At 44.9% G+C, this 24,610-nt stretch overlaps 1 long non-coding RNA gene across 1 annotated transcript; it reads right to left on the reverse strand.

Moving 5' to 3' along the window:
- Positions 1-12,321: 12,321 nt before the first annotated feature.
- LOC138757059 (uncharacterized) lies at positions 12,322-24,036 on the reverse strand. Its single transcript, XR_011353316.1, has 2 exons — positions 23,930-24,036; positions 12,322-12,831 (listed from the first exon to the last, which is right to left on the reverse strand). It is a non-coding gene; the product is annotated as an uncharacterized lncRNA (long non-coding RNA).
- Positions 24,037-24,610: the final 574 nt, after the last annotated feature.

Raw genomic sequence — 24,610 nt, forward strand, 5'->3', positions numbered from 1 at the left:
GCTCCATACATACAACCAACAATGATATCTATGTACAATGGAGGAAACATTTCACCACAATATCTCAGTCCATCCCGCATTGTCCTCAAATTGTGGAGGTTTTTAAAAATGGACCACATTGGTAATCCAGTCACATGTGGACTAGATCAGGTAAGAATGACAGATTTCCTTTCCTGAAAGACATTAATGAACCAGATTAATATTTATACAAATCTATTAAATTCATCGTTTCTGTGACTGATATCAACTTTTTATTTAAATTCCAGGTTTGATCAATAATTTGAATGTAATTTCCCCAACTCCATGTGGGATTATAGACTGTTCATATTGGCTGCTTGTCCAGTAGTTGCTAGCCATTTTGGAATTAGTTTACGCCAGATAGTTTATTAGGATGTTGCTGGAATTTGAGGAGCTGAGTTACAGGGAAAGGTTAAGCAGGTTAGGACTTTATCCCTTGGAGCGTAGAAGAATGAGGGGAGATTTGATAGATTTGAAGATGGGCATAGATAAAGTAAATGCAAGTAGGTTTTTTTTTACACTGAGATTAGGAGAGATACCAACCAGAAGACATGGGATAAGGGTGAAAAGGGAGAAGTTTAGGGAAACATTAGGAGAAATCTTTCCACGCAGAGAGTGGTGGGGGTGTGGAACAAGTTGCCAGCTGAAGTGGTGATTGCGAGCTCAATTTTAACATTTAAGAAAAATTTGGACTGGTACATGGATGGGAGGGGTATGGAGGGATATAGAATAGGTGAAAATTAGAGGATCTAAGCAGAATAATAGTTTGGTAAAGACGAGAAGGCCCAAAGGTCCTCTTTCTGTGCTGTAATGTCCTATGGTTCAATGAAGCCAAGGAAAAGGAGGGTTAGCTAGAATCCTTAAAAGATGGCCAAGTCATCCAGCTTTAGGAATCATGTCTCTAAGTTGGGAAGGTGCAGAGGAGATTCACCAGAAAGTTTAGGGGCCAGGAGAGGTTGGATAGGCTGTGTCTCTGTTTCTTGGAGCAAAGGAGGCCAAGAGGTGACTATGTCGAGGTATATAAAATTAAGAGGGATATGGATCAGATGAACCCTCACAATCTATTTCCAAGGATAGATGATTCTTGAATTAGGGTACAGGTTTTAGGTGAGAGGGGAAGTTTTTCAGAGGGATTTGAGGAGCAACTCAGAATGTGGTCCATATGAGGAATGAGCTGACAGAGGAAACATTCAAAAGACTGAATGACAGATTGTATCATTCAAAAGATATTTGAACAAGTCAATGGATAGGAAGGGTTGAGAAAGATATGGACCAAATGCAGGCAAGTGGGACTTGCCCGGAATGCCAAATTGGTTGGCGTGGATGAGTTGGGCTGAAGACCCTGTTCCATGCTGCGAATCTGTGATATCACCAGAAAGGAAAACCTTGAGGGCCAAATGATACCGATCAATGTTGAATAGATACTCCTCTTCACCAGATTTCAAGTTGGGCCAAATATCCATCCAGGAACACAGATGTTGTGTGGTCCAATCCCTTTAAATAATTCAAATTATCTATTTCAGGTTAGAGGACACCTGTGCCAAAAATTCCACTCCCCCCCCCCAACCCTCACCCCTGCCCTTTCTAGGTCATCATGTTACATTGAATCTATTCCAGAAAAATTGAAAATTGCCTTTCAGGAAAGGCAAATTTGTCAAACAACGGTGAGAGTGAAGGAGATGTCACTCCACATCACAAATCACGTTTTTATTATTATTTGCAATTTCCAAAGTTTTGTTTGCAGAAGATTTGAGCTTTGGGGAGTGGATTTTAGAAAATAAAGATTTTAATTTTTCTCCAGAGGAAAATCTCAGAGCAATTTGTGATGATGGATGAGATGCTTGCTGCAGATGGAGCCCTGATCTTAGGTGTAATACCACCTTTTGTAAATCAAGACTGGATGTATCCCATAGTCCATTCCAAAGAATGTTTTATAAAATGACAACTGGTTATTGACTTCCCACACTTGTGCCAATACATTTCAGTGGAACTTTAATAAATTTTGACAAGGCACGTAACCCTTCCCTTTATGTGTCCCAAAGAGCTTATTTGCCAGCAATCTACTTTCCATCCAAAATTCAAAATCACCTTCTTATACTGTATTAAACCTCTTCAGATCCTGTGTGGCAGCTTCCGCCTTCTTGTCCTGAATCTGATTCGAACACATATGCATAGCAAAGTGTAGCTTCCCATTCACAATATGATTGAACATAATTTCATCAAAGTTGAGTCACATTTTTTGAGAATTATGTCTTTGCAACATACTAAAACCTATATTAAGCAGTACTCAGTTTACTTTATAATCTAGTGGTTATATATTCTCAACATCTGCTCTGTGTTAGTTTGGGAATCTGTCTGAGACTCAAGATGGGTGTTCTTCACTGTCTGCCAAGCAGGACTATAACATTCCATCACCGGCCAGAAGTGGGCTTTGTTAGGCTCTCAAGTTGCCTATGGTTACATGTCGAGCTCCAATATTTTTTCTCTTGTTTGCTAAAATGTTTCATTCTCTTCCTGGTACTGTCACTATTTGATCTAGCAACAATTAAATTTGACAGTCCTAAAGAAGAAGAATGTTTGAAACTGAAGAAGACTTGTGTCCCTTTGAAAAGTGGGAGTGGGTGGTAGAGTGGGGGGGGGCTTTTCTCATTAGCTAGACTGACTTGGTCTGCTCACGATGAAATTCTATGAAATTCTCTGTCGTGTTAACTTCATTGATTTTGGTCTCTGCTTGTCCATCAAATAGAAACTTTCAATGGCATCTGGCAGATTACACTGGACAATGAAGATATTGCTTCCTGAACACTTTTGGGTGTACTTTATGGATTTCGGGCTGCTGATCACGAAAATCACCTTAAAATTTTCTCATCACATACCATTTTTAGATATAACCTTTTTTTGTGATTTCCTGTCATATTTTGAGTCTACTTCAAACATACAAAACCATGAATTGCAACCTGCTATTGAAAATTCACTTTCTGCATTTGCACTTGGATTTCTTCCCTGATGATCTTGGTGCAGAAAGGGTTTCACCAGGAGCTTGTGACCATGGAAAAGTGACATCAGGACAATTGGAATCGATCCATGCTGGCTGAATATTTTTGGACAAAAGAGGTAAAAACACAATGCTGGAGAAACTCAGGAGGTCAAGCAGTGTACTTTATATAGCAAAGATAAAGATACATAACCAACATTAGAACTTGAACCCTTCATCAAGGAATGGAAAAATGTTGATGGGCGTCCAAACAAAAATGTAGGGGGAGGGGGAAGGAGGGAGGAGCATGGTCCCAAAGGCAGGAGGAAATAGGTGGTTAGGGGGAGAGAGGACAAAGCAACAAGTAGGGGGAGGAGGGATGGCTTGGTGAATAGAGAGGAAAGGGAATGGAGAGCTAAGGGAAAGAAGACAAGGGGAAGGGAAGAATGGAGAGTTTCCCGGATGGAAAATCAAGTGTTGTTCCCTCAATTTATGAGAGGTCTTGGTGGGATAGCACATGAGGCCACTGACAGCCATGTGAGTATGGGAGTGAGATGCAGAATTGAAATGGTTAGGTAATCCCTATCACTGATGCAGACAGAGCAAAGGTGCTCAGAAAAGTGATCTCCGAGTCTACACCCAGTCACTCCAATGTCAAGAAGGCCACAAAGGGAGAAGCAGATCACTCCCGCAGACACACAAGTGAAGTGTGGCTTTATTTAAAAGGCCTGTTTGGGTCCCTGGACTGTGGTGAGGGAGGAGGTGTGGGCAGAAGTGTTGGACTTCTTGTGGCCACAGGGGAAAATGACAAGAGAGGCATCAGATGCTGAGAACAAATGAAAATCAGCAGCAAAACATTTTTAGATCAGTTGAACTAACGCAATGAGCCACCTTAATTATGCAATTAAACATGGTAAATTCAATAAAAGTTCAGTTAATGTTTCTCCGACTTCCTTCGTGATGCAGAAAAACTGAAATTACCTTTGTGTTCAGCTTGAAGTTGTCAATCATAATCCCCAATTTTTTTTTCAGGAAGCAAACGTTTTGAAAACATTTGTTATCCAGCATTATTGATGAAGAGATTTTGGCTAACTTAGACAGGAGGACCATGCAGTTGTGTAAATCCTTAAACAGGTTTGGGAATGAGGATGGTAAGGGTAAAGGTTGGTGTCAGTGTTCAGTGTTCAGTTTAGCACAGAAAATAAGAATAGCTTATTTCTGCTCTTTATGTCTTATGGTCGCATGCTTCAGGAGAAACATCTCCCCTGCATCAAGTCCATTATACTCTGTAAGGACATTGCAATTTTCAATGAGATCTCTTCGGATTCTTCCAGTGCTCCAGAGTACAGTTACCGCAGTGCCAGCGAACTGGGTTGAAATCTAGTGCTGCCTGTTTCTACAACCTCCCCATGAACTGCAAAGGGTTTTCTCCGGGTGGTCATTTCCTACCATTCTCCAAAAGGGGTTGGTTGGTTAATTGGGTGCTGTTCAGCAGGATCGTTTCAAGGCCCGGAAGGGCTTTTGCAGTGAACTATGATTCACTGGTAGTGCGTTGGCTGATGGTTGGCTCCGCCTCCCAGCTCCGCCCCCATCTGCTTACATATAACTCTGGTTTCCTGCCTAAACCCAGAACCCTTCCAAAGACTACTGCAAAACTCTACCCTTGGTTATAAGTTAATAAAAGCATTTTTTTTTCCCTCCAGTTGTGAGAGCTTTTATTTGCGCTACAATTTTATTAGCTTATTTCCTAAACGATGAAAGCGCTACTCAAGCCAGGTATACCTCTGATAGACCCTCTGTCCCCCGAAATGGCTGAGGATTTCACATACTGGCTAGATTGCTTCCAGGCCTACCTGAACGCGACCAGAGACGTCTTCCACACCTATGAACTCAGGATGTCTGCACTTGTTTTGAGGATAGAAATGAAAGGGTATACAGTTATCAGGGACTGCACTACATACAATACTGCCATCAAGGTGTTAGAGGCATGGTACCTGAAGTCACAAAACAAGGTCCTAGTGAGGCACCGACAAGATCTATGTCGCCAACAGACAGGAGAGACCATCAATGACTACCTGCTGGATCTGTGGACACTTGCCAAAAAGTGCAGGTATGAAGCGGCTACAGGACGTGTTCATGAACAACAGATCCAGGACACTCTTGTTGCGGGGGTCTGCTCAAGGTAAATGAGGCAGTGACTCTTCGAGTCGGGAAAGAAGGACCTGGCTAGCCACGTTGAACTGGCCGAATCGTTGGAACAGGCCAAGTTCGAGAACGATGACCTTGAAGCCAGCAAGCTCGCTTACCCAGGTGACCCCTTCCAAGGACCAGTGTGCCCGCAGCTCCAGCCCTAACGGATGCTGCATCCCGTGCTAGGAAGTGTTTTTTCTGCGGCAAGAGCCAGCATCCCTGATCTTGTTGCCCGGCTAAAGACTCAGTATGTTCCAGCTGTGGCGAGAAAGGGCATTGGGCGAGGGTTTGCCATGCAAGGGGAAGCCCGGGCAAGTCCTGGATCTGATTCCAGCCCCAAGCCATTGGCTCTGAATTCACCCGACCCTACACTGGGCTGCACGCCAATAGAGGGTGGCAGTGAGGAAAGGCGCAAAAAGGCTCAGTGGCCATCTTGCCAAGACCCAAATTCAAACTCGGTGCCATTTTCATCAGAGGACGAAGGAGGGCGGCCATCTTGCTGCACCACGAGGTTGATGTCATCTTACCCAGGACTGTGGGGACCACTTGAGTGAGGAGTATGGAGTTTCCTGGTCCTAGCCTCAATGGTCCTAGACCAGGACAGACCCAATCAGCTCAGCAACTCCATAGTGACTGTGAAGGTAAACGGACATTCCACTAAATGCCTAATCGACACAGGCTCTACTGCAAGCTTCATAGCCTCACGGACTGTGCAAAAGTACAACTTTCTTTAGATGCATCCTTCAAATTATCGCATTTTCCTTGCGTCTCATTCACATTCTATGTGTATTCACTAATATTGTATAGTACATCTGTCGTTTGAAGGGGGAATTCTGTAAGATTCGCCTGTATATACTTGATGAATTGTGTGCTCTGGTGTTGATGGGACTGGACTTCCTGTGTTATCTTAAGTATTCTGGTCCCCTCCCTCCCATAACGGTTCGGATCGGAGGGCCCCTAAAATCAGAACCCACATGTAGCCTCTCCACACTGAATATCAGCCCCCCCCCCCACCCCCCACCTCTCTTCCTGAATCTGTCCTCAGTCTGCAAACCTATTGCTACCAAGAGCAGGAGGTCCAGCACAGCAGACCGAGATTTCATAAAGCCTGAGACACAACATCTGTTCGATGAAGGTATCATTGAACCTAGCACCAGCCCGTGGAGAGCGCAAGTGGAAGTGGTAAAAGGGGAAAACAAGTCCAGGCTAGTAACTGACTTTAGCCAAACTATTAATCGGTACACACTCCTGGACACAACCCTTCCTTCGAATTTCGGACATTGAATTTCGGATATTGCTCAGTATCGGGTCTATTCGACCCGCTTATCACCAAGTGCCAATCCATTCCAAGGACCATCCATGTATGGTATTTGAGGCTAACCATCGTCTCTATCAATTCCAGAGGGTCCATTTCGGTATCATTAACGTGGTTTATATCTTCCAGAGGTAGATGGACAGAATGGTGAATGAGTATGGTTTGAATGCTACCTTTCCCTACCTCGATAACGTCACCATATGTGGCCATACCTTGGAAGACCATGACACCAACCTCCAGAGTTTTCTCAACGCAGCGAAAGCCCTGAACCTCACTCTGACAAGTGCGCCTGGCTATCCTTGGCTACATAGTGGAGAATGGCATCACTGGCCCCAATCCCGATAGGATGTGCCCGCTATTAGAGCTCCCCATTCCCAGGACCACAAAAGCTTTGAGGAGATTCCTGGGGTTTTTCTCATATTACGCCCAGTGGATCCCTCAATACGCTGATAAGGTTCGCCCTCTCTTAAAAGCTACTAATTTCCCCCTCTTGGCTGAAGTCCAAATGACTTTTAACTACCTCCGGAATCACATTGTGAAAGCTTCCATGCATGAGGTGGATGAGAATGTAGCTTTCCAAGTGGAAAGTGATACTACGGATATAGTCTTGGCCACTACCCTCAACCAGGCAGGCAGGTCTGTTGTATTTTTTTCTCGGACATTGCAAGGCCACGAGCTCTGGAACCCATCTGTGAAAAAGTACGTTCAAGCCATGAGGCCCTGGAGACACAACCTGGCTGTTAGGAAATTTACCCTCCTCACTGACCAGTGTTCAGTCGCATTCATGATTAATAATATCAAGAGGGGCAAAATCAAGAATGACAAGATGCTAGGTGGAGGATCGAGCTCTCCTCCTACAATTATGACATTGCCTATCGGCCAGGAGCCCTTAATGACCCTCCAGATCCCTTATCCAGAGGAAGCTGTGCCTCTGTACACACCAGCCAACTGCGGTCTCTGCATAATGACCTCTGCCATCAATGGGTTAGCCTCATGGCTCATTTTGTCAAGGCATGCAATCTGCCCTACTCCATGGAAGATATCAGGTGCACCTGATCAAGTCATCCAGGCCCTTCAAATGGCACAGTGTCAATTTTAAGGGACCTCTCCCTTCCACGAACGGGAATATTTTCTTCCTCTCTATTACTGACTAGAACACCCACTTCTATTCCATGTCCAGACACGTCCACTTCGTCAGTCATAAAGGTTCTAGATTCCATTTTCGCCCTGTTCGGGTATCTTAGCTATATTCAGAGTGACTGGGGCTCATCCTTTATGAGTGACGAGCTACGTCAGTACCTGCTGGCAAGGGGCATCGCATCAAGCAGGACTACTAGCTACAACCCTCGGGGAAACAGGCAGGTTGAAAAGGAGAACGCCACAATCTGGAAGGCTGTCAAAATGGCCCTGAAGTCAAAAGGCCTTCCAGACTCATGCTGGCAGGAAATCCTTCCTATGGCGCTCCAGTCGCTACTGTGTACTGTGATCAATGCTACTCTTCATGAGCTCCTATTCAATTTTGAAAGAAGGTTGGCATCAGGAAATACATCCCCAATCTGGCCCACCACTCCTGGTCCAGTCGTTCTCAGGAAGCACGTGAGGAGAAGCAAGACCAACCCCCTGGTGGAAAGGGTGAAACTGCTCCACACCAATCCCACATACAACTATGTGGAGTACCCGGATGACAGAGAGGACACCATATCCATCAAGGATCTGGCATCTGCCAGAACAGAGGGTTAATTGCCTCAAGTGCCCTGAAAGCCACGGAGATCATTCTTGCCAGCCCCCAGTCAGGGCCTCAGGGGATCTGTGTGGTGATACACCACTAGCCTACTGCAGTGGGAAACCTGTGTACCTGCAGAAGAGCACTGGAGGACAAGGCAACACCTGGCTGGCTGTCAATCAGCCAACCTGAATGGACCAAGCACCACCCAGTCAGCTGTCAATCACCCTCCTGCATATAAGCTAGATCCAGCCCCTTGAGATCAGTCTCAAAGCCAGCTCAGCATTTCTCACAGCCAGCTCTGTGGAAACTTATGTCGAATAAAGGCTGTAGAACAGACGTTATGTTTTGTGTCTGCTTTCTGCTCGATAGCGCATCACAAGCTGGTTCAGGAGAAAAGTCCATCCTCCTCCATCGTTGAGCCAGAAACCCAGCCCGCTTCTCTGCCCTCACAAGGGGACCAGGAGACCCAAGGAGTCCAAGGCACTCCACCAGGATCTCCAGACCCCTGGACCACTTAAATCTGTATTGTAAGTAACTGGTTTTTTTTACTTTTTTTCTGAACCCACATTCTCGGTCTTCATTCATAGACCCTAAATTCTGCAGGAAGGGTGAATGCAGTGAACTGGGATTCACTGGTAGTGTGTTGTGCTGATGGCTGGCCCCGACTCCCAGCTCCACCCCATTTGCTCACATATAACCCTGGTTTCCAGCCTAAACCCAGAACCCTTCGGAAGGCCACTGTGAGACCCTACCCATAGTTACAAGCTAATAAAAGCGTTGGTTCTCCCTCCAGTCGTGAGAGATTTATTCCGCGCTCCAGTTTTTTTCTGTGCTGTATTATTAAAATTAGAAGATAATTTTACTCAATCTCTCCTCATACTGCAAACTTGCCATGCCTGGAACCAGTCTCATCAATCTTTGCACTCCCTCATATCAAAAACCTATCTTTCATTAGATTGTGAGACAAAATATTCAATGTATTACCTGAAACACAAAAGTCTGCAGAACCTGTGATTCTAGTAAAAACAGACCAAAATGCTGGAGGAACTCAGCTGGTCTTTTCTGCATCCATTAAAAAGGGCCTGACCCCCTTGAAGGGATAAAGTAGAATGAGCCCGAAGCAGGAAATCTCAGAATTTGGACAAGGCCGGCTTTGGGAGGAACCCAGCCCACAAAATGTGCTCATTGGATATGATAAGAGGAGCGGTAAAAATTTATTATGTATGTGTGAAAGGAGATAGGGAAGAGAGGATGAAGCTGGGGAAGGAGAAGGGAAAAAGAAGTGAAGGGGGATGGTTTAAAGAAACCCATAGAAGTCGATATTAATGGCATCCAGTTGGAGGGTGCCCAGTCGGAAGAAGAGGTGTTGTTCCTCCAAGTTGTGGGTAGTGTCAGTCTGGCAGTGGATGAGACCATGGACAGACATGTCAGCAAGGGAATGGGATGGGGAATTGAAATGGGTGGTCCCTGGGAGATTCACGCAATTGTGGCAGAGCCGAGGTGCTCAACGAAGCAATACCCCAGTCTGCATCCAGTCTCTTCAATGTAGAGGAGACAACACTGGGAGCACTTGATGTAGTAGATGACCCCTGCAGATTCACGAGTGAAATGTTGCTTCACTTGCAAGGACTGTTTGGGACCTCAGTGGTGGTGAGGGATGAAGTGTGGGTACAAGTGGAGCATCTCCTGTGGTCACAGGGTTAGGTACCAAGGGGACAATTGGTGGGGAGGGAGGAGAGGACAAGGAGGGAGTGGTCCCTGCAGAAGGTAGAGAGGGGAATATATGAATAGTGGTAGGATCACGTGGTTGGTGGTGGAAATGACGTAGGAGGATGTGTTGCATGCAGAGGCTGGTGTGGTAGGTGAGGACAAGACGAATCCTCTCCTTGTTGCTCATAAGTGGGGAGGGGACCAGGGCAGATGTGCGGCTAATGAAGGATATGTGGGTGAGTGGTGAATAGATGGAGGTAGAGAAGAAGCCACATTGTTTGAAGAGCAAGTCCTCATCCTGGGTGCAGATGCCACAGAGACAGAGAAAATGAGAGAATGGAATCCTTACAGGGGACAGAGTGGGAAGAAGTGTAGTCGAGGGAACTGTGGGAGTTGATGGGTTTGCAGAAGATGTCTGTCGCGTTTGTCTCCCAAGATAGAGTCAGAGACTACCAAGACCCTTTTTTAATTCAAACAGACCTTTAATTTCCTTTGAAAAAAAAAGTCAACATACCATTTGCCTTCTAAATTACTTGACACACCTACCTCGATGTGAACTTTTAATGACTTTGGAAGGACACAGAGGTCCCTTTGAATTTCAACATTTCCGAAACTTTCACCATTTAAAAGTTCTGTGCTTTTCTGTTCGGTGTTCTCTCATTGCTTTCCATCGGCTTTCTCAATCGTTCCTCTGTAATTTCATAAGTTATTTTCCCCTGAAAATACCTCCAAATTTTGTACTTTTTAATTTAGACAAAGAGCACAGTAACAGATCCTTCAGCACATGAGTCCGTGCTACCCCAAAACACCAATTAGCTAACAACCTCCTACAAACCCTATACAGTTTTGAAGGGTGTGAGGAAACCAGAGCACCCAGAGGAAATCCAAAGGGGCATGGGGAGAACTCCTTATAAGTCAATGCCTGATTCATACTTGGGTCACTAGTGCTATAATAGCTTTGCACTATCTACTGCACTGACCATGTCACTCACTATGCTAAACATGCCACCCTAGTACTGGACATTACTACACTTGGCAGTATGCTGCTTAATCCCTCTGCCATGTTGTTGAAGTGAACTGTGAACAGTTGAGGTCCACACACCAACTCCTGCACTAGCCACATCTCGCCAACCAACAGAGCAGCCATGAATCTCAATTCCTTCTGCATCAAGGAATTGCCATAAGTATGTGAAGGTTATAATATGACTCATGTTGTGTACAGAATGAGGCAATGCAGCCTGAGGTGCTGATGTCAGTTCCCACTAAAAATCGGACCAACTTATTGGAAGATCAGGGAACTATGGCTGCAAAGATAGATCTTGCCATGAAGTTCAGAATCACCCTGTTTTAGTTTCCAAGCATTAACAGTAGCCTGTTTTGATTTAATCATTCAACATAATAGTCAGAATCACATTGGTGATGCTTGAAACACTATACCACATGCCCCTAAGGCACAGGCACAGGCCAGAGGCGCACAGGCACAGGCCAGAGGTGCAGAGGCACAGGCCAGAGGTGCAGAGGCACAGGCCAGAGGTGCACAGGCACAGGGCAGAGGTGCGCAGGTGCAAAGGCACACAGGCACAGGCCAGAGGTGCACAGGCACAGGCCAGAGGTGCACAGGCACAGGCCAGAGGTGCACAGGCACAGGCCAGATGTGCATAGGCACAGAGGTACACAGGCACAGGCCAGAGGCGCACAGGCACAGGTCAGAGGTGCACAGGTGCAGAGCCACACAGGCACAGGCCAGAGGTGCACAGGCACAGGCCAGAGGCGCACAGGCACAGGCCGGAGGTGCACAGGCGCAGAGGCACACAGGCACAGGCCAGAGGCGCACAGGCACAGGTCAGAGGCACACAGGCACAGGCCAGAGGCGCACAGGCACAGGCCAGAGGTGCACAGGCACAGGCCAGAGGTGCACAGGCACAGGCCGGAGGTGCACAGGCGCAGAGGCACACAGGCACAGGCCAGAGGCGCACAGGCACAGGCCAGAGGTGCACAGGCACAGGCCAGAGGTGCACAGGCACAGGCCGGAGGTGCACAGGCGCAGAGGCACACAGGCACAGGCCAGAGGCGCACAGGCACAGGCCAGAGGTGCACAGGCACAAGCCAGAGGCACACAGGCACAGGCCGGAGGTGCACAGGCGCAGAGGTACACAGGCGCAGGCCAGAGGCACACAGGCAGAGGCCAGAGGCGCACAGGCACAGGCCAGAGGTGCACAGGAACAGGCCAGGGGCGCACAGGGACAGGCCAGAGGTGCACAGGCACAGGTGCAGAGGCACATAGGCACAGCCACAGAGGCACACTGGTACGCAGAGGCACTCAGACACAGGCGCACAGGGGCACAGAGGAACTAAAGAAGATACAGTCCATCGATAAGGAGCAAAGCATCAAGTTCTAGGTTCCTTTATTGTCATGTAATAAAAATAATGCACTATCGCAAAGAATTTGCTTTAGTCTTCCGTTTCGCCAACAGATTTGCCATCGGCACAAACTGCCTGAAGTGCCTTCTTACAGTCAGAGAAAGAGAAGCAAAAGAAAGTCCCCCCCAGAGTCCGTAGATTCTCCTCCAATGCTTCTGCAACCCCCACAACCTCACAGAGTCCAGGCAAACCATTGGTGACGCAAGCTCCAGATCCAAACCTCCGATGTGGTCAGGAAATCTTCAGTGTTTTCACCTTCGTTACCTCCTTGCATCCCGGTTCCGATATCTGGTACCCCTCCAACCAGTTTTGAGCCAATCTCCAACACTCCGCAGCCTGGCACAAGTCTCCCGAAAGGAGTCTCCAGCAGCCCACAGCATCCATGGGTTCCTTGCCTCAAGTTGTCAGCAGCCCACCGCATACGTAGGTCTTTCAGCTGCAGAGCCCCCTCACTGGTCCACCACCGAGGTCACCGTCCTGTGGGTAGAAGTAAATCGCAAAATTCTGTAGAAGTTAAAACACAAAATGCTGGAGAAGCTCAGCAGGTCAAACAGTCCTTTATGTAGCAAAGATAAAGATACAGAACTGACATTTCGGGCTTGAGCCTTTCATCGAAGTATGAGAAAATGCCGGCAAGCGTCTGAACAAAAGAGTAGGAGGGAGGAAGGGGGAGTGGCAAAGGCAGGAGATGATAGGTGGAGAAAGGAGGGAGGGGTCAGCACCAAAGAGGGGGAGGTGGGGGGATTGTAGACCTGGATGGGTGAAAGAACTGGAAGGACAGGAAAAGGAGAAAGGGGAATGCAGGCTTAATGGAAAGCAGTAAAGTCATATCTAAGTCCTAGCTTCACAGAACCATAGAACATTACAGCACAGAAACAGGTCCTTGGCCCTTCTAGTCTATGCCAAACTATTTTTCTGCCTAGTCTATTGACTTACAACCATTCCATAGCCCTTCATACCCCTCCCATCCATGCAAGGCCGGATTAAGGCCAATTGATGTCTGATGTCCCATCAATAATCACAAAAATCTGTCAGGCTTTTATTAACTAAAGACTGGAACGACCATCAACCTCATTGACTAAATGAAACAAAGAGAAAGGGGAATGTGCAAGGAGCTATAGGTAGGATTGGTTTTTGGAGTTGTGTCCAGCCGGCAGCAGCCAACCATGGCACAAGAGTGGTTTACCACATTCGCCCTTTATTTCTAAGAAGAGTCCTGTGGGGGCGAGAAAAAAAAGGTGAAACAACTGTACATATACATAATTTACAGGTTAAGTCTATCAGGGGATTTCCTCTGCATAGAAAACAACATGGCAATGGTTGGGGCACTGCAGTAGCATCCTGAGCAACTTGTGAGGTTGGCCTGTTAACAGTTTATCAAGGGGTGGAAACAGGTGGGGGGGATGGGGGAGTGTGGAGCTGGTACATCATTGGCAATAACTGTGGCCAGGGGTAGGGAATTTTCAACTGCAGGTTCCGGGACCTCTAAGGCTGAAGTGGGAGCAAGTGTCTGCTGAAAGTCAGTGGTGGTTGGGGAGGCCCCCGATGGAGCACGATCCTGGATAGAGACCAAGACTTGGCGCCCATCAGGGAAGGCAATGTAGGGATACTGGGAGTTTGCATAGAAAAGACGGACCATCTTGACCAGTGGATCAGTCTTAGATTCCCTGACGTGCTCCTGGAGCAGGATTAGTCCGGGGAGGTAAGTCAGGTGGGCAGCATAGTCCCTGATGCAGACTTCGTAGGGAATGCAAACATTCGTTCTTAAGGAGTGTTGGTGGTGGCCGTACATAACAGTGGAGCGGAGTGCGCTGGGAGGACCTCTTGCCATTGGGAGACAGGGAGACCCTGTGACCTCACGTGCCATTCTGTGGCATTCTCCCTTTCCACTTGCCCATTTCCCCTTGGATTGTAGCTGGTGGTCTTGCTCATGATGCTGCCCCTGGCCAGCATGCACTGCTGCAGCTCATCCCTCATGAATGATATACTATGGTCACTGTGGATGAACCCAGGTGGGGGAAGGGAGGGGTCCCTCGAAATCAATGCTGAGGCACTCAAAGGGGCAGGTAAACTTGTTCAAATGCGTTTTGTCCAGTTGGTAGAATTGGAGTTTGCATTCGCCACAAACCTGAGAGTTTTTAGTCATAGTCCAGACTTCCTCAAAGGAGAATGGAAAATATCTCTCTATTTATCTCTCTATTTATATATATACATACAGGTTTCTTTTTCGTTTATTGTGGGAGGCCCTTTTTGTGTGGCCCTAGTTCAGCTGCACCATGGTAAATCCAGCACTGGAAAAAACTCTGTGGTTCCCCTTCCCTTGGTGACCTAATCACGTGCTTATTTTGCTTAATGGTTAATCTAGGCCTGCAACCATGTACCTATCCAAATTCTTTTTAAATGTGAAAATTGAGCCCGCATTCACTACTTCAGCTGGCAACTCGTTCCACACTCCTACCACACTTTGCATGAAGTTCTCCCAAATGTTCCCCCTAAACTTTTCCCCTTTAATCCTTAACCAATGTCCTCCGATTTGTATCTCACCTACCCTCAGTGGAAAAAGCCTATCCACATTTACTCTGTCTCTCCCCATCATAATTTTAAATACCTCTATCAAATCTTCTGGTCATTGCAGTTGGAAATCTTGAACTAATTATCTGGTCAGGATCCATGGAAATCCCAGTCTGTCATCATCACCAATAGAGCTAAATGGTAGGATAGAAGCCTTGAATGCCTTACCAAAATCAGCATTAAAATGCACAACGACCTAAATGTGTAAAACCAAATATTAAGGTGTGGGAAAGGGCAGGAGATGTAACTAAGTGTATCAGTGAGGCTTTCAGAGATCCAGTGGCTTTTCTTTGATAATGCAATATTCTCAAATTTTTATTATTTAGTTGACTATTTTTTTTCCATACCTGGCCACAATCTATTAGATCGGGTGTCAAAACACACCTTCACTACCTCATAATTTAATGTGTTTCCTTCCTGACTGAAGTAAATTATGGTACATTCAATATTTTGTTCCTGGAAACACTGGAAAATGTTTTTATTTTAAAATAGACAGAAGCAAGTGAAACATGACTTTGGACCTGATGGAGATGTTTTCTGGCACTGAAAATATCATGTTTTTGGCTTGCTGCAACCAACAGGTACACATTTCCCAGAAACATAACAACGGCAGCTGCTGGATCCCTGATCAAGAAAAAAAGGCTGCTGGATTAACTCAACAAGTTAGATGCAGATGAGATCTTCAACCAAATTTGTCTGTACTCTCACATGGGTGACATGAGTGTGAGTTGGGCCTTATGCTCAGACTCCTGGTCACCATTCACACATTAACCAACATTACAAAAACCAATTACAGGTTGAGTACCTCTTATCCGAAAATCCAAAATCCAAAGCTTTTTGAGCGCTTACAAGACACCACAATTTGAAAATTCCACACCAGACCTAATTTGCCCATGAGGAGCTATGACCCTCTGTTGGCACTAGTTACCAACCTTTATCCGTGCCAGACCTATGTGCATTATTCACTGTGCTCTTTGCTTATTCTCGGCTCTGTGCTACAAAGATATTGTTGTTAATAACCGATGGTGAATTAGCCGGAATGGTTTTGAATCAAGTTAAGTACAAAATATTATTTTCATGTGAAATCTGAAAGTCATCTCTGCCTAAAATGCCATGTTTGGGGGTAATATGACCAGGAACATTATTGTGTTGAAATAAAATGCCATGTACTGTAACCTTTTGATCGAAACACAGCATCGTAGGCGGAGACTGAAAGCCTGCTGTTGTTTATTGTCATTGTTTAATAGCTGATACAGGGATTTTACTGATGATACTTCACTGCTTAGTGAATCTGTTATTCCAAAATCCCCAAAAAATCTAAATCCTGAAACACTTCTGGTCCCATGTATTTCGGATAAGGGGGCACTCGACCTGTAATTGGTCCGTATCGCATCGAGACCTTGTTATACTCAAATTATAATTTTTTTTTAATGCATTTCAGATAAGGGGGAACTCGACCTGTAATTGGTCCTTATCACATCGAGACCTTTTTTTAAATGAAGTTTTGAAAATGTAAAATAAGAACAGAAACAATAACCCGAAACTGACTGTATCTATTTTTCTTCCTACAAATTTCATCTGATCATCTGAGTGTTTCCAGAATGTTCTTTTTTTTTTATTTCTTCACCAATTAAATTGGACTCTGCTTCCAATTTTGATTTCTCCTTTTGCTTTGCAATTGGATCTGACCTTGATTTGGTGAAATAAGCATGCGCTCCATGTATTACCAATGCCAGATTGGGGGAACCCAAAAAAAATCATTACATGGTTGAAAAACATACAGGTACTTAAAAATTTTCAAGGGTGGTTAACAACCAGATTCTGGCCATGAGGTTTCTGACGACAGAAGACACTAGGAGTAATGACCGGCTGGTTAGATTATGAGTGCCATTCAATAAAAGGGACCTCTGGATACAAACTTGCTTTCTTTTTCCACTAAGACCCTGATCCTCACCACTGATGTCAGCATGTTTCAAGCCACAGTGCATTACAGTCTGTCTGTAACTGAAACCTCCCAGGGGCCAGGGTCTGAGCAGGGGCAGCATCTAACCCTTTACATTCTTGTACAGCTGACCTCAGTGGTTTATTTACTTACCTTCTTGCCCTCTGCTCTTCACTTGGGGTTTCCCTCTCCATGGTCAGGAGAGAGTTGCTTTGCCCTGTGGCATAAATACACAATCCCTGTTTTAGTTGTTTTGTTTACTTTGAACGCTGTGTGTCTAGCGACAGGGTGGGTTTGGATACACATGTTACAAGTGACAGCTCTCACATCCTGATTGATCCTGAGATCCAATAGTCAACTCCCACATTCAAACTCTTGTAGTAGGCATGAAGTACGGGTGGTCACTGACTTATGTCTGTGTTCCATTCTGACCGGTCGGTCGGATCTTGAAATGGATGCAAGTTGGTCACATGTTTCTTCGGGCCTGCGCTCACCTCCCCCACCTCAAACACTGGGTGTGCCACTGCCGTCGTCACCATGTTGGTCTGTCAAAATAAACAGCCCCTGGATCCCTTGGACCTGACACATAATTTTTTTTAATTTACATGCAATTTTTATTTTTTTTAATTTATACACTTTTTTTTGGACATATGTACAGATAAGTTGGTCATAAGTCGCATATGTGATAAGTAGGGGACCATCTGTAGTTCAAACTCATTAACATTGCAAAACAGGAAGAAATGAGTTGAGCCGCCTGCCCCACCCAGGTAATTCTTCCACTACTAAATGCCTGAACTCCTTTAGTTAAGCTTCCATGGCAAATAACTAATTTGACTATTAGGCTCAGTGGATAAGGTGATTAGTAGCCAAGCCCCTGTTAGCCTCCATAGAACAGTTAATGGTGCAATGCCTACAGTGGCATCAATGATCACCAATATAAATTATAAATTATACCCTATTGTCTGGAGTAAAGAATTGTCTGATTTTGTTAGAGAATGCGTCCCTTCCCAACCCTCCCTCCTGAGCAGGGCCTTCAATGCCTGAAGACCTGGCTGGGAAGGTAGATATTTCTACACTGCTTCAATGAACAGTTGAACAATATGATGGAGTGCCTGGGTCACCTCACCTACTCTTTTCAGCCATCATGCACAGTTATGGACCTAATGCAGGTAAATGGGATTGGTACAGATAAACACAGAGGTCAATACATGGTGGGCCATGGGGCTGTTTTTGTGCTGTACAGCTTCATTACTCCATGAGTTTGTTTTTGGCTAGAAACTGGATTTGACTTTATTTGATCAAAAGAATACAAGAAATAGGAGCAGAAGTAGGCCATCTGACCCAATGAGATTTAATGAAATCATGGCTGATTTGACGAGAGGCTTATCTTCGCCTACCTAACTTTTCCCCATATCCCTTAATTCCCCGACTATGTTAAAATTGATCCAACCTTGTCTTAAAATATTTACTGAGGTAGCTTCCACTACTTCAATGAGCAGCAAATTCCATAGATTTATTACCCTCAGTAAAAAGCAGTTCCTCCTCATCTCCATCCTTAACCTACTAACCTGAATCTTAAGACTATGTTCCCTCACCCACCAATGGGAACAACTTACCTACGTCCATCATATCTATGCCTTCATAATTTTATACATTTCTATCAGATGCCCTCCTATTCTTCTAAATTCCAGTGAGTACAGTCCCTGAAGACTCAATCTCTTCTCATAGACTAAACCCCTCATCTCCAAAATCAACCTGCTGAACCTCTTCTGGACCATTTCCAAAGCCAGTACATCCTTCCTCAGACAGGAGGCCAGAACTGCGCACAGTACTCCAGATGCAGCCTCACCAGTACCTTGTTCAGTTGCAGCATAATCTCCTGCTCTTCAATTCAATCCCTCTAGCAATGAAGGACAACTTTCCATTTGCCTTCTCCTTAGCCTGCTGCACCTGCAAACCAAACTTCTGTAATTCATGCACAAGTACTCCCATGTCCTTCTACATGGCAACATGCTGAAATCGCTTGCGATTTAAATAATAATCTGATCTTCCATTCCTCTTTCCAAAGTGGATAACCTCACATTTGCTAACATTGTACTCCATCTGCCAAACCCTTGCCCACGCACTGAACCTATCTATATCTCTCTGCAGACTCTCCATATCCTCTGCACAAATTGCTTTTCCACTCAATTTAGTGTCATCAGCAAAGTTAAATACAGGTGGTCCCCTACTTACAACCTATGCAATATACGACCATTCATACATACGACCAAAACAAAGTACTGTATAATTTTTTTTTAAATAAATAAAAAATACATGTGAATATAAAAATTATGCATCAGGTCCCGGGGATCCAGGGGCTGTTTATTTAGATGGACCAACATGGCGACGGCCACAGGCCGGAAGGGCACTGAGACTCTGCTGAACAGCATCCTGATGAATGCATCTGCCGCTGAACATGTTCTATTTTCAGGACATGAAAGCAGTGGCAGACCCAGTCTTCATGGTGAGTGCAGGCCCAGATTAAAATATGTCAATTTTGAGATCCGGCTGATCGGTCAGAACAGACCTCGGATGCATGTTGGAGACCACCTGTACACTACACTCTGGAAGATGTATATTGTGAACAATTACAGGCCCAGCACCGACCCCTGTGGCACACCACTCACCACTGATTGCCAACCAGAAACACACCCCTGTATCCCAACTCTGCTTTCTATTGGTCAACTAATCCTCTATCCATGCCAACTCTATGAATCCTTATGTACAAGTCTTTTATGTGGTACCTTATCAAATGCCTTGTGGAAATCCAAGAAAATAGCATCCATCTGCTCCCTTCTATCTACTGTGCTCATTATATCCTCAAAGGACTCCAGTAAATTTGTCAAACAGGGCCTTATTTTGCTGAATCCATGCTGCAAGTGTCTGATGGATCCATTTGGTTCCAGATGCCTCACTATTTCTTCTTTAATTATAATTTTAAGCATTTTCCCCAACTAGAAGTCAAACCAACTGGCCTATAGTTCCCTACCTTTTGCCTACATCCTTTTTTGAATTGTGCCATGATATTTGCTGTCTTCTGGTCTGGCAGAGAGGGAAACTACATGACTGATCACCCTCCTTCCATTGTGAATGCTGATCTAATTCACCATCGGCAGACTGCCCCAAGGCAAAGCCAGACTAGTGAACACTATAAAAAGTCAGAAAGAAGGAATGGGACACCCAGAAAAAATGTGAACTGAGGCTGTGGGATGTAGAGGGAAACCCATTGATGGAAACATGGAGGACCTGTCTATTGATGATTCTTCGTTCATGTGCTCTGCGGTTTGTTCCTTTCTTTAACTGTAAATTTAAAAAAAACAAAGGTTTCAGACACTTACCATTGCTCTCATTTATGTTGGTAAGGCAGGGGTGAATGGTGATGATCTCTTCACATGCACAAATAGTGGCGTGAAAGCAACAGCTGCAAATTAGGGAAATCCCTTGGGAAGCGCCCATTCCAATTTCCTAAGGCGTGGGACCTTCACTAAAAATGGTTGCTATCACATTAAGCAAGATCATAGAAAATAGGTCCAGGAGTGGGCCATTCAAGGCCATGTGCCTGCATCACCAGTCACCATGTCTGATCACACTGCTTTCTCTTCTTATCCCTTGATCCCCAGGGCCAATAGGCCCATATCCAACTCCCTTCTGAATAGATCTAATGAACTGGCCTCAACTATTTTCTTTAGAGGGGAGTTCCACAAGTTCATAACTCTCTCAACTCTCTCAGTCCTAAAATGCTCCCCCTTATTATTGGACTGTGAACTCATGTTCTGGACTTGCCCAACATCACGAACATTCTTCCTTCATCTAACCTGTCTGGTCCTATCAGAATTTTATCTATGTTTCAATGAGATCTCTTCCCTTATCCTTGTAAAATCTATGCTGACCAACTTGCAATGTATGAGGACACTTAGACCCTTGAGTGTAAAGCCCTGCAAAAAGTAATGAATATAGCCCAGGCAAAACCCTTCACTATCGAGAACATCTATAGAGAATGCTGCCATCGGAGAACAGCAGCAATCATCAAGGATCCACACCACCCAGCACACACTCTGTTCTCACTGCTGCCATCAGGAAAGAGGGATAGGGGCCACAGGACTCGCACTACCAGGTTCAGGAACAGCTGCTACCCCTCCACCATCAGACCCCTCAACAACAAACTCAATCAGGGACTCATTTAAGGACTCTTATTTTGCACTTTATTGATTTTTTTTATTCTCTATGTATTGCACAGACAATTTGTTTACATCTATTATCTGTTTACAGTTCTTTATTCGGGTACAGTTTTTTTTAAAAACACTACAGTGATAATTCTGCCTCGCCTGCAGAAAAAGAATCTCAAGGTTGTATGTCATGTATGTACTCTGACAATAAATCTAAATCTATTCATGGATATCTTCACCATCTCAGTCCAGAAGGGCATGGTACCCACCTGTTTCAAACAGGTGTCTATCAAACCAATGAGTGTGGTAACCTGCCTAAATGGCCAGAGGCACTCACATCAACAGTGGTGAAGTGTTTTGAAAGACTGGTGTTGAATCATATCAGTTCCCGTTTGATCAGCAACATGGATCCGTTTTAATTCACCTATTGTAGTACCAAGTCTACAGAAGATGCCATCTCACTGTCTCTACACAAAGCCTTGGAATACCTGCGGAGCAAACATGCATTCATCAGGATGCTGTTTATCAACTACAATTTAGGATTTAACACCATCATCCCCTCAAAATTGATCAGCAAACTCCAAAACCTGGGACTCAACAGCCCACCATGCAATTGGATCATGGATTTCCTCACCTATCCTAACCTGAGGATTGATAAGAATATCTCCACAATCTCCATCAGTACCAGAGCACCACAGGGCTGTGTTCTTAGCCCCCTTTTCTACTCACTTTACACCTATGACTGTGTGGCTCGGTCCGACAGCAACACCACCTACAGGTTCACAGATGATACCATGGTAGTGGTTATATAAGAAGGGGTGATGAGTCAGCACACAAGAGGGAGATTGAAAACTGGGCTGAGTGGTGCACCAATAACAATCCAGCACTTAATCTCACCAAAAACAAGGATCTGATTGTTGACTCCAGGAAGGAAAAACTAGAGGTATACAATCCAGTGACCACTGGGGGAATCAGAGCTGGAGAGAGGGAGCAATTTTAAGTTCTTGAGTGTATATTTACTGGATTCAACACACTCATGGCATCATGAAGAAAGCACATCAGCGCCTCTACTTCCTCAAGAGCTTGCAGAGGTTTGGCATGACATCAGAAACCCTGGCAAATTCCTACAGATGTGTGGTGGAAAGCATGCTGACTGGCTGCACCATGGTCTAGTATGGAGACACCAATGCCCCCCTAGCATAAACCCTGCAAAAGGTAGTGGACACAGCCCAAGACATCACAGGTAAAACCCTCCCCACCATCAAGAACATCTACAGGGAATGCTGCCGTTAAAGATTGTTCTCGCTGCTACCACCAGGAAAGAGGTATAGGTTCCACTCGCACCACCAGGTTCAGGAACTAGGAGTCCACCATCAGACTGCTCAAAAACGAACTTAATCATGGACTCATTTAAGGTCTCTTACCTTTTCACTCTATTGATTTTTTTAAATCTGTATTGCACAGTCAGATTGCTTACATTTCTTTATTTGTTTACATGTGTACGTTGAGTCAATTTTTTGCACTGCATGTAAGTGCTGATTCCACTTTGCACGCAGATAAAAGGATCATGTATGTACTCGGACAATAAATCGGAATTGCAGCTAGGCATGAGCAATGTGCATGTAAAAAAAACTGGGCACCAGTCATCCTTTTTCTCTTATTTCCACAGACATTTCAATTCCGAATGTTTGATCTTCCCCCGCTTTTGTGCTCAAGTTTCCATTTGAGTGATCCACTCTGAACATTTTTTATATATATATATATGTTGGAAGTTTTAACAATCAATCACTGCAGGGTTTCTCCAAGAAGCCATTTAAAATCACCATCAAAATTGCCAGCTTTCAGCTTGTTAATGATACTTGTTAAACATTAATGCGAGTTTGTGGCTGTGCAAGAGAGAAAGGCTGTGAGGGAACAGAGCCATCACAGGATGAGTAGGTTTTCTTTCCAGTCCTGAACTGAATGTCAATATCCCCCACAAACTGTGGGTCTGCCGGAGCTGCTGCAATGGCAGCGCTGCCACTGATGCAGACCCACGGAGGACGGGGAGTGGAGACACAGCACTCCCTCACGGGGTCCAATCTGTTTTATTGCATGTCAGTAAATTAATCCTGAATCTTGGAATACTTTTGTCGAGACCAAACAAGCACTAGGAGGGAGAAAACGAGAGTACATTGCACTGAGCAGACCAGGTTGCTAACTTTCTCGAGTGAGATTGACTGCAGCATTACCCCATCCAAACCTAATCCACAACAATCTAATCCCTCCCTACCTCACACCAACAACCCTCTATTTTAAGTACATCCACGTGTACATCTAAGAATATTTTATATTAAGAATATTGCATCAGCCTCCAGCAATGCATTCCAGGTACCCACCACTCTCTGATTTGTTTCGACAGTCGTTCGTCTTTCAGATGAAAAACGAACGTCTGCCAAAACAAATCCTCTAGTCCCAACTTAAAGACGGCAAATGTAAAAGAGGTTGACAACAGAAAAGATTTAAAGAAGTCTTAAAAACCAACATCAAGAAATGTAATGTCAAGATCAACATTTGACAGAAAACTGGCAAACTATCATCCAAGAAGGAGCAGCTACTTTCAAAGCCAATAGATGTGCAGAACTAGAAGAAAAGAGAGGCAGCCACAGCCAAAGCCCAATCTGCCATCTGCAATGACCTATCCTGAATGCAAAAGAATCTTCAAAGCCATCATTAGGCTCATAAGCCACCTGAGAGCCCATAAATAGATCAACAGAATAAATGCCATCATCCTCGAGGAATAGCCACCACAATGACGACTCTCTGATTAAAAAACTTACGTCTGTCATCCTCCCCAAAACTTATCTCCACTCACCTTAAACCAATGTCCTCTGGTACTTGCTACTGTTGCCCCAGGAAAAAAGCTGCTGGCTGTCCACCCTCTCCATGCCCCTCAATCTTATAAACCTCTGTTAAATCACCTCTCACCCTTTGTCTCTCAAAAGAGAAAAGCCTTAGCTCTGTCAACCTTGCAACCTTTGTTCCACTTTGTTTGGTAGCTTGGTAATTACTTTTGGAACTAAGCAGGGTCAAGGTGACTGGAATTGCCATTGGATGGCTCCTGAGAAAAGCTGTTCAGAGCACCATTGTTTATTGTTCGTAGCTCCAGTGCTCTGTAGTTCTTCCAAAAGGAACATAGATTTAGCCCTCCTTGGCAGTTTGCCTAAAGAATACATTCCTGCACAGATCTCTGACAAGAGTGTCTGAGCTATATTGATTTTAGAGTGGCCTTTATCAATATTTATTCTCTAGTTAAACCTCTGCATGTATTCACTTCTGCTTCATAGAGTCATGGAGAGATTCAACATGGAAACAGGCCCTTCGGCCCATTGAGTCAATACCAACCCAGAAGCAATCATTTTTACACTAATCCTACCCTTCTCAGAATCCTATTTTCCTAACCCTACCACTGCCATCGGCCTAGATCCTCACCTGCACCCCAGGAGTAAGTTGCAGTGACCAATTAACCTCCTAACCTACACATCTTTGTAAAGTG

Source organism: Narcine bancroftii, chromosome 3 (genome assembly GCF_036971445.1).
Source record: "Narcine bancroftii isolate sNarBan1 chromosome 3, sNarBan1.hap1, whole genome shotgun sequence".
NCBI lineage: Eukaryota > Metazoa > Chordata > Chondrichthyes > Torpediniformes > Narcinidae > Narcine > Narcine bancroftii.